The sequence below is a fragment of the Schistocerca americana genome, chromosome 1 (assembly GCF_021461395.2).
Source record: "Schistocerca americana isolate TAMUIC-IGC-003095 chromosome 1, iqSchAmer2.1, whole genome shotgun sequence".
Lineage (NCBI taxonomy): Eukaryota > Metazoa > Arthropoda > Insecta > Orthoptera > Acrididae > Schistocerca > Schistocerca americana.
Window position 1 is genome coordinate 667,772,693 of NC_060119.1, and position 10,239 is coordinate 667,782,931.

Genomic DNA, 10,239 nt, shown 5'->3' on the forward strand with positions numbered 1-10,239 from the left:
TTGCCCTACATTTACGAATCATCTGTGCACTGATGTGAGATATAAAGCAGCATCTTCTGGATTGTGAAAGACAATACTGTTGACTTAGGTTGATGTACACACATTCTGGGTAATTGGGACCGATAATTGGTTATAAAACTATGCTCTGTACGTATATAGTTTTAATTATTTAACTGGAAGTCGGTTACAAAAACTACTAAACAGCGATGCTGACGGTTCTACTGTAGACTATATCTTGGAAGTATTATAACTTGTACATATAGATGCTTGTCTATTCATTGTAACCAATCATTTCAAAATCAGCATGCCCAGAGGTTCTTTGCTTGTGTAAGAACATGGAAAATCTCAGTGAGTGATTGTAAATCTTAGAACAGCTGTATAACTATAGAGGTCTAACTCTCTTGCTGGCAAAGACATAGGACAAATTATATATTCGTAATATATAAAGGAAGCAAAGTGTGAAGCAGACATAGACTATTATGTACTTAAGTTTCTGTATATGTAGTCCTAATGTCATCCTGCAATTTTTTGTTTGCTGGGAAATAATTCGAATACCTATGTTGTTCATCTGATCAAGACGTCTTTCCCGGTTATGGCTTCTAAAAGTAGAATATATAAGTATTGTATTTTTGCTGTGGTTTACATGCTGTGGAGGACTGCAGTTCTGGAATATTCGGCAATGGGTGGATGCAGTACTGTGCGCCTACTCCCTACTTAAGGAATGACAACGTGGCCTGATGATGGGCTATGGAACTGTGCACTGTCTGCTTATAGTTATAATTACTCAAAGTGGAAATTGAGTGCACAGACAGTGGTAGTGACAGCTGTTTTGTCAACTATTTAACGGGGTGTAATTCTATACTACTGTGCCGGATGACTGAAAGCAATTCGTCAACCGTATTACTGGTGTAGAATACTTCCTATGGAACCATGAATTTATTATGCATTTGCAATTATGTCTGGCAGAAACATCACCTTCCCAGATCTGTTGCTCAGCTAGTGCTCTAACTCTACAGCTGATAACTGTATACTAAAAATGTATTACGCTTCCATCACACTGCACTAACATGAGTATGGAGATGTAGATAAATACTTATCATTACCCAGGGGATCTATAATCGTTTGTCACTTCTATACTGCTTTTCGGAATATAATTCTATACGTTTTTGGATGTTTGTTAAATTACAATACGCCAGGTCACGTGATTTGCTCGACAACCTCAGACTCTTAAAGAGGTTACGTTAATGGGTACAGATTCCCCCCGGATTCCCCCTATGTGCAGCGTCAGGCACTGAACTTGAGTGTTGCATTAGCCGATATGTGTTATTTAGTGTTGGCCAGTGTTCTATGTCGCCGGCCGGAGTGGCCGTGCGGTTCTAGGCGCTAGAGTCTGGAGTCGAGCGACGCTACGGTCGCAGGTTCGAATCCTGCCTCGAGCATGGATGTGTGTGATGTCCTTAGGTTAGTTAGGTTTAATTAGTTCTAAGTTCTAGGCGACTGATGACCTCAGAAGTTAAGTCGCATAGTGCTCAGAGCCATTTGAACCATTTGTTTTATGTCGTTGTATGCTTATAAGCTGGTCACGTGATCGTACGTCTCACACTATTTATAAAGCACACATACTCCGCAAGTCAGCGACGAAGGGTTCCTTGGGCCATACGCATGTAGAGTTGTCGAAGAAGAAACTGTTGCCTACATGATTCTGCATCTTTCTTGTTGTCAGTCGTCTGACTGGTTTGATGCTGCCCGCCACAGATGCCTCTTCCGTGCCAACATTTTCACGTCAGAGTACCACATGCAACCTATGACCTCAGTTATTTACTGTCTGTATTCCGATCTCTGTCGTCCTCTACGGTTTTTACCCTCTAGTGCCTTGGGAGTTATTGCCTAATGTCTTAACTCATGTACTATCATCTGTCCGTCCGCGGCTCGTGGTCTTGCGATAGCGTTCTCGCTTCCCGCGCACGGGGTCCCGGGTTCGATTCCCGGAGGGGTCAGGGATTTTCTCTGCCTCGAGATGACTGGGTGTTGTGTGTCTTTCATCATCATTTCATCCTCATTCACTCGCAAGTCGCCGTAGTGGCATTAAGGAACTTGTGGAGCAGCGGCCGAACCGGCCCGCGAGGGGTCTCCCGGCCACCAATGCCATACCCTCATTATTATCATCTGTCCCTTCTTCTTGTCAGTGTTTTCCATTAATTCCTTTCCCCGATATCAGTGTACCTAATTTTCAACATTCTGCTATACCACCATGTCTCAAATACTTCGATTCTCTTCCGTTTGGCTTTCCCATAGTCCATATTTCTCTACCATACAATACTGTGTTCCAACCGTGCATTCTCAGAAATTTCTTACGTAAGTTAAGGCCTGTGTTTCATGCTAATACACTTTTATTGGTCAGGAACGACCGTTTTGCCTGTGTTACACTACTTTTTATGTCCTGTTTGCTCTGCACATCATGGGTTGCTTTGTTGCCTAGATAGCAGAATTACTTCAACTACTTCGTGATCGTCAATTTTGATGTTAAGTTTCTCGCTGTTCTCATTTCTACTACAGCTCATTACTTTCGTCTTTTTTCGATTTGTTCTCAAACTATATTCAGCACTCAATAGACTGTTCAATCCATTCAACAAATCATGCAATTCTTCTTCACTTTCACTGTGGTTAGTAATCTCATCAGCTAATCTTATCATAGATAACCTTTGACCATGAATTTTCATCCCACTTTAGAACCTTATTTTTATTTCCGTAATTACTTTTTCCATGCATAGACTGAACAATAGGGGCGAAAGCCTACATCTTTGACGTACACTCTTTCAATGGGAGCACTTCGTACTTGGTACATTTGCAACTACATGCCTCAACACATGTGGTTACCCTTATGTGTCATTAATACAGTGGTTTCCACTACCTTCTGTAATCCCAAGCCGTTGATCATTCCTGAATCTATCGTATTTTAGGGAAAGTTTCCCACGCGAAGGGTCGGATATTGCCCTGAACCTCTGTCCGCTCCTCCACCATCATTGACAAGACTGTTGACAGAAAAGGGTGATAACTTATGCCGGAAGCCTTCGGCCGCCATTGCTGGTGATTTTTATTCAAAATTTAAGCAATGGGAGGTTAGAACCCGGGACCTAGAACGTTTCTATTACTAATCAAAAACATTACCTGTCAAACTAGTATGATCTACGAGATCTAGGTTCTCACTTATCATGTGTGAAAATATGTAGTCGCTTACGTTTGTCAGTTGTGTAAAAGCTTCACAAAAAGAACGTCGCTGATGGAACGTACCACTAAAAATTTACTGCTACCAAGGGCCGTCAGCAGTAACAAACGGTACGGGGTGACTATAACATTCCATTATTTTATTTCGGACGTTGTTCATTCTTCATGTGTCAAGGTTTCGATAAAAATAAATTGTAGGAATCAATGTGTGGATGTGTCTTGTGATGCAGCGATCGCAGTTTACCCCTGTATAAACAAAAACAAAAACAAAACAAACAACAAAAGATGTCTGCATGACAGAACTTAGCGGATATTTGTCGTTACTAATATCTGAGAAAACTTTCTTTATGATACAACTGACTTAATAAAACAGGAAAACTCCCCTACTGTTAGTATACATCATTACTGGAATTATTCTCGGTATTTAGGGAGATGTATAATAGGAATAATAATTTAGAACATTTTACGGGTACCAATACACTGTATCCGTATACACTGGTTGTGAAACGTATGCATGACCATAGCCTAGCCACAATTGCCAGGTCTTGCTGGAGGCTCGCACCGCTGGAGGTGACTTTGAGGGCGAAGGTGAGTGGCAGTGGAGTTTGAGGCAACCAACTGGTGCAGTGCTGGGCAAACGACCGGACGTCTCTTGTTCACGGCCCCAAGGTCGTCTGCTACAATGGATGAGGTGGTCGTGTTTGCTGTAACTACTGCAGAGACGTGCGCGGCCCATTTCCTTGCGCGTAATCGTTTGTTTCCGTATATTGTTAACCACACCTCTTTGGAATTTTACAGTCTTAAACGTGGCTGTTACTCAGCAACCGTATCCTAGTTTCGACATAGAATTATATAGAGAACCGGTTGCACATAACTGGCAGGTACATTGACCTAGATTTCGACAACTACTAGGAGTGTCTTCATCAGAACTAAATTTTGATACACTATGTGATCGAAAGTATCTGGACACCTGGCTGAAAATGACTTACAAGTTCGCGGCGCCCTCCATCATTAATGCTGGAATTCAACACGGCGTTGGCCCACCCTTAGGCTTAACGACAGCTTCCACTCTCGCTCGCATTCGTTCAATCAGGTGATGGAAGGTTTCTTGAGGAATGGCAGCCCATTTTTCAGGGAGTACTGCAGTGAGGAGAGGTAACGATGTCGGTTGTTGAGGCCTGGCACGAAGTCGGCGTTCCAAAACATCCCAAAGGTGTTCTAGGATTCAGGTCAGGACTCTACGCAGGCCAGTCCATTACGGGGATGTTATTGTCGTGTAACCACTCCGCCACAGGCCGCGCATTATGAACAGACGCTCGATCGTGTTGAAAGATGCAGTCGCCATCCCCGAATTGCTCTTCAACAATGGGAGCAAGAAGGTGCTTAAAACATCAGTGTCGGCCTGTGCTGTGATAGTGCCACGCAAAACGACAAGGGGTGTAAGCTCCCTCCATGAAAAACACGACCACACCATAACACCACCGCCCCCGAATTTTACTGTTGACACTACACACGCTACCAGATGATGTTCACAGGGCATTCTCCATTCCCACACACTGCCATCGGATCACCACATTGTGTACCGTGACTCGTAACTCCATACAACGTTTTTCCACTGTCCAGGCGTCCCATGTTTACGCTCCTTACAACAAGCGAGGCGTCGTTCGGCATTTACCGGCGTTATGTGTGGCTTACGAGCAGCCGCTCGATCATGAAATCCAAGTTTTCTCACCTCCCGCCTAACTGTCATCGTACTTGCAGTGGATCCTGATGCAGTTTGGAATTGCTGCGTGATGGTCCGGATAGATGTCTACCTATTACACATTACGATCCTCTTCAATTGACGGCGGTGTCTGTCGGTCAACAGACGAGGTCGGTCTGTACGCTTTTTTGCTGTACGTGTTCCTTCACATTTCCACTTCAGTATCATATCGGAAACAGTGGACCTATAGGTTTTTAGGAGTGTGGAAATTTCACGTAGAGACGTATGACACAAGTGACACCCAATCACCTGACCATGTTCCAAGTCCGTGAGTTCCGCAGAGCGCCCCATTATGTTCTCTCAAGATGTCTAATGACTACTGACGTCGCTGATGTGGAGTACCTGGCATTAGGTGGCAGTACAATGCACCTAATACGAAATACGTATGTTTTTGGGGGTGTCCGGATACTTTTGATCTCATAGTGTACATCGTAAAATTGCTATAGTTGCTAAAAAACAATGGTCGGAATGTAGAGCAGCAACGCTCAAGTCAAAAGTGAAATAAAACGTTGTAGCCTTTGCCATGTGTGCCCAGATGCAGTCTGATGTTGATCCCAGCTGGGAACACGTGGCATAAGCTACAACGTTTTATTTTATTCTGCCTTGAGGATTGCTGCTCTAAATTCTGACCATTGCTTTCTAGCAATGTAATTTTACGATTTATCAGAATTCCATCCTGATGAAGACACTCCTAGTAGGTGTTGAAACCTAGGTCAATGTACCTACCAGTTATGTGCGTCTTTGGAATGTTATTGAGGGAGCGACGATGAAATTGTTTTTCGTCTTGGCTTATCCAGAGCTGCAGCTCTCTGAAACTGCATTTTATCGTATACCGGCAGGGCTGTCGTGGCCTCTGAGAGTCTATGACTTCGTAAGCAGAAATACTTTTTACTTTTTCTGCTGCATTGTAACCATTACTCGGGCTCATTTCGATGTTGGGGTCGTATATACAACCTTCGGCGGTAGCTATTCACGAGTCTTACAGCGATGTCGCACACTAATAATGCAAGTGTTCATTTAATGTTACATGTCTTGTTATTCAACCTGAAAGCACGGGCAGATATCGCTCACTGTCAATATGCTAGCAGGATTTCACCTGTCACAAATCTTTTCCTGATGTTCCCAGAATGACGCGCATGTAAGGGAATATAGCAGTTTCGTCGCATTTTGCCACTCCTGCCCATGGTTGCAGGAAACTCCAGATTATCTTACCAAATAAGATGGACACAAAAGAGCGAGTAGCGCTCCTACTCGGATTTTTTTAAGTTACTTACGTGTCTTCTAGCAACGTTCCATGCTCACTAATAAGGCAATAGTTTATATCTCGTCTTGTTGTATGTTACATGTCTCTTTAATGTGTCTGGGGGCTCTGTCTGATCCAGACAGATGCTGCCGACGCATAAACGCTAGTTTTGGAAGTAGGATGCTTGGAGAGGTTCTTTCTCATTGGTCCAGAAAAAGAAAGGAGGAAGGAGATGGGACTTAACTGTACAGCGGCTCACATGTTTTCCCCAGTGTTTTGGGACCTGTTTGCTGTAATTGCCGTGGACGGGAGAGCTCTCGCTGAATGCTTGATGTAGCTGCAGTGTCTTTTCCACGAGCAGCCAGGTCGGTCGCATTGGAGAGGGTTGCATCCTAGAATAATACGAAATTCTCGGTCATTTCTGGGCTGTCGTAGTGTGTTCAACGCCATACTCCATGTGTCAGAGTCGTCAGTTACAGCAAGAAAATCACGTACGTGAGCAGTTACGTAAAAATATCTTTAAATGTTGAAATCTGAATGAAATTTTCCAGATATTAATGACTGATACTTTTTTAACTAGGCTCCTCTACTCGAAGTATGCTGTGCCCGGCAGCCAACATACTTAACGCTGCCCTAATTCATATACACACAGTATCTTTTTCTGGAAATCAGCAAACTTCAGAACTTTGCTTTGATGTTATAAATTCAGGGTGGTGTAGTTATTTCCAATAACGCCGTCGTTTTGGCAGATAAATAATGACGTCATACAACCTAGTAAGGTAGTGGTGGCTTAGCAATGGCTCATCTGTCGGAGTGTGGTATTTCTCATTTAATGGTGTTTTTTTATTATTTATTATTACTGGATTTTGAAATTAGTAGTTAATTCTGTATTATTCTGGCTTTTAAAATGTTTGAATTCAAATGCAAGTCTGAATCAGATTAAGATTATCTTTTGCTAAATGAGTCGTCAGTTACAGCAAGAAAATCAAGTACGTGAGCAGTTACGTAAAAATATTTTTAAATGTTGAAATCTGAATGAAATTTTCCAGATATTAATGACTGATACTTTTTTAGCTAGGCTCCTCTACTAGGACTGTCTATTGGCGAGTATAATTTTGGGACGTTATTTACGCCTAAAAGTTATCGGACTTGGTTTTGTGGAAAGTGAAATTAGATGCACGTTCTATTCTGAAAGCAAACCAAACGTATTACACTGATTGGTGCCGTTAATACGTGATCATTCACTAACAAACATCCCCACATAAAGTAAGAAGCCATATTTAACTATCAAATTCACGAAAAAAAGCTGAGGAAGAAAGGTTTTATTAGTCGTTATAACAAACACCATGAAATTAAACAGTTATTATTATGCAGAATGCTCACAAGTGTAAGTAGGCTGTTTATGTTTTCTCTATGTAAGTAGGCTGTTTATGTTTTCTTATTGGCAACGTTACGTAGCGCTCAATATGAAAATCACTGGCTGTGCTGTGTGCAGTCCGTGGCTAGTTTGCATTGTTGTCTGCCATTGTAGTGTTGGGCAGCGGCAGCTGGATGTGAACAGCGCGTAGCGTTGCGCAGTTGGAGGTGAGCCGCCAGCAGTGGTGGATGTGGGGAGAGAGATGGCGGAGTTTTGAAATTTGTCATGAACTGCTATATTTATATATGATGATATCAAGGTAAATACATTGTTTGTTCTCTATTAATATCTTTCATTTGCTAACTATCCCTATCAGTAGTTAGTGCCTTCCATAGTTTGAATCTTTTATTTAGCTGGCAGTAGTGGCGCTCGCTGTATTGCAGTAGCTTGAGCAGCGAAGATTTTTGTGAGGTAAGTGATTTGTGAAAGGTATAGTTTAATGTTAGTCAGGGCCATTCTTTTGTAGGGATTTTTGAAAGTCAGAATTTGTAAAATTTTTTGTGGGGAGCATAGGGGCTATGTAAGTAGGCTGTTTATGTTTTCTCTATGTAAGTAGGCTGTTTATGTTTTCTTATTGGCAACGTTACGTAGCGCTCAATATGAAAATCACTGGCTGTGCTGTGTGCAGTCTGTGGCTAGTTTGCATTGTTGTCTGCCATTGTAGTGTTGGGCAGCGGCAGCTGGATGTGAACAGCGCGTAGCGTTGCGCAGTTGGAGGTGAGCCGCCAGCAGTGGTGGATGTGGGGAGAGAGATGGCGGAGTTTTGAAATTTGTCATGAACTGCTATATTTATATATGATGATATCAAGGTAAATACATTGTTTGTTCTCTATTAATATCTTTCATTTGCTAACTATCCCTATCAGTAGTTAGTGCCTTCCATAGTTTGAATCTTTTATTTAGCTGGCAGTAGTGGCGCTCGCTGTATTGCAGTAGCTTGAGCAGCGAAGATTTTTGTGAGGTAAGTGATTTGTGAAAGGTATAGTTTAATGTTAGTCAGGGCCATTCTTTTGTAGGGATTTTTGAAAGTCAGATTGCGTTGCGCTAACAAAATATTGTGTGTCAGGTTAAGCACAGTCATGTATAATTGTTCTAAGGGGACGTTTCACAAGTAACAAAACTTGTACATAACGTAGACCAAGCAATATATTTTATGACCGTACCAGACAATGGCTGAAAAGGAAGAGACAGAACAAAAAAGCTACGAGTCCTTGTTCGCTTAAATTACATATATTATCCAAATACAGAGACATTAACTTCATTGTAATCGCAATGTCTGCTGTCAGCGATAAAATTGTCTCTGTGCTAGTGCGCGAAAACACATAGTCACGAAATCCGCTAACACTTGGTGAAACATTACACTCATACGTACACTATCTTTGATTGGAAGTCGACAAAACTGCAGCTCTTATAAAAATTGGTGTTAAGTCATTAATTTTGCGGAATATGTCGTGATCCCATTGTTCTGTCAATAGGGGAACGTATTCATTTCTAACACATACACTATGACGTTGCATATAAACTAGTAATGTAATGGTGAGTTTAGCAATGATTAATTCTGATGCTTTTGGGGACATACTGCACTGTGATTGACCGACAGCATTATGACATTGGTGAGATGTGACGTGAGATGGCGTGACACTGTGAGGTCACATTACACAATCACATTATGACGTGATGTCGAGAGCACTGGTAAGCAACTCACAAAATTGGATAAAATACATAAAATTGTGGAAAAGTACTAAAAATTGTAAAAAAAATATGGGAAGTAGGTAAATTTGTGGGAAATTTTGGCCAAATACGGTAAATTGAAAAAGTGTGCAAAATACGTAAAAATGTGAAAATATAGTAGAATACGAAAAATGAGAGTATTCATATATCTTCATATATCTTTTTGTGGTCTCTGCTGGTGCTTCGAATGACGAAACTCGTGTAACATTAAACTTAATTTGTTGTTAGTAAATATCCACGCTCTAAACCTCGAATGATATAGCTTAACATAATTACAACAACATTCCGCTGTTATTAACAAATAGGCACACTCTGATCTCTCTCTAAGGTGCTACAGAATGAGCCCACCAGATAATCCAACAGACCCACCAACTCAACTGACACAGTTCGAAAAGACTAGGAGGGGAGTATCTTCTTGAATATTATTGGTCGCGGGGGGGGGGGGGGGGGGGGAGGAGGAGAGAGGAAGAGGGGGAGATGAGGTATTGGAGTGACATTGATTAACTGTCAGTGACACACCCTAGGGGTAGTGGAGTGGAGGTGGCCTTGGATATAAGTCGCCCAAGTGTGTAACATGACATCGGAGGTCCTTATCGCTGATCCTGAGACAAGGTCGTCATCTGGGCTCGTTTGCTCACTGATTCAGCCATAATTTCGTCTTGTAAGAATAACGCCATCAGCCATAGTAAATGGCTTTATTTATGCACAACCAGTTTTGGTGTCGCAACACACCATCTTCTGGCCCATTTCAGATGATCATGTCGATAACCAGAGTCATAGAGGGGCCGGATGATGGTGTATTGCAACATCAAAACTTGTTGAGCGTGAATAAAACACGTAAGTACAATTAGTGGTGTTACG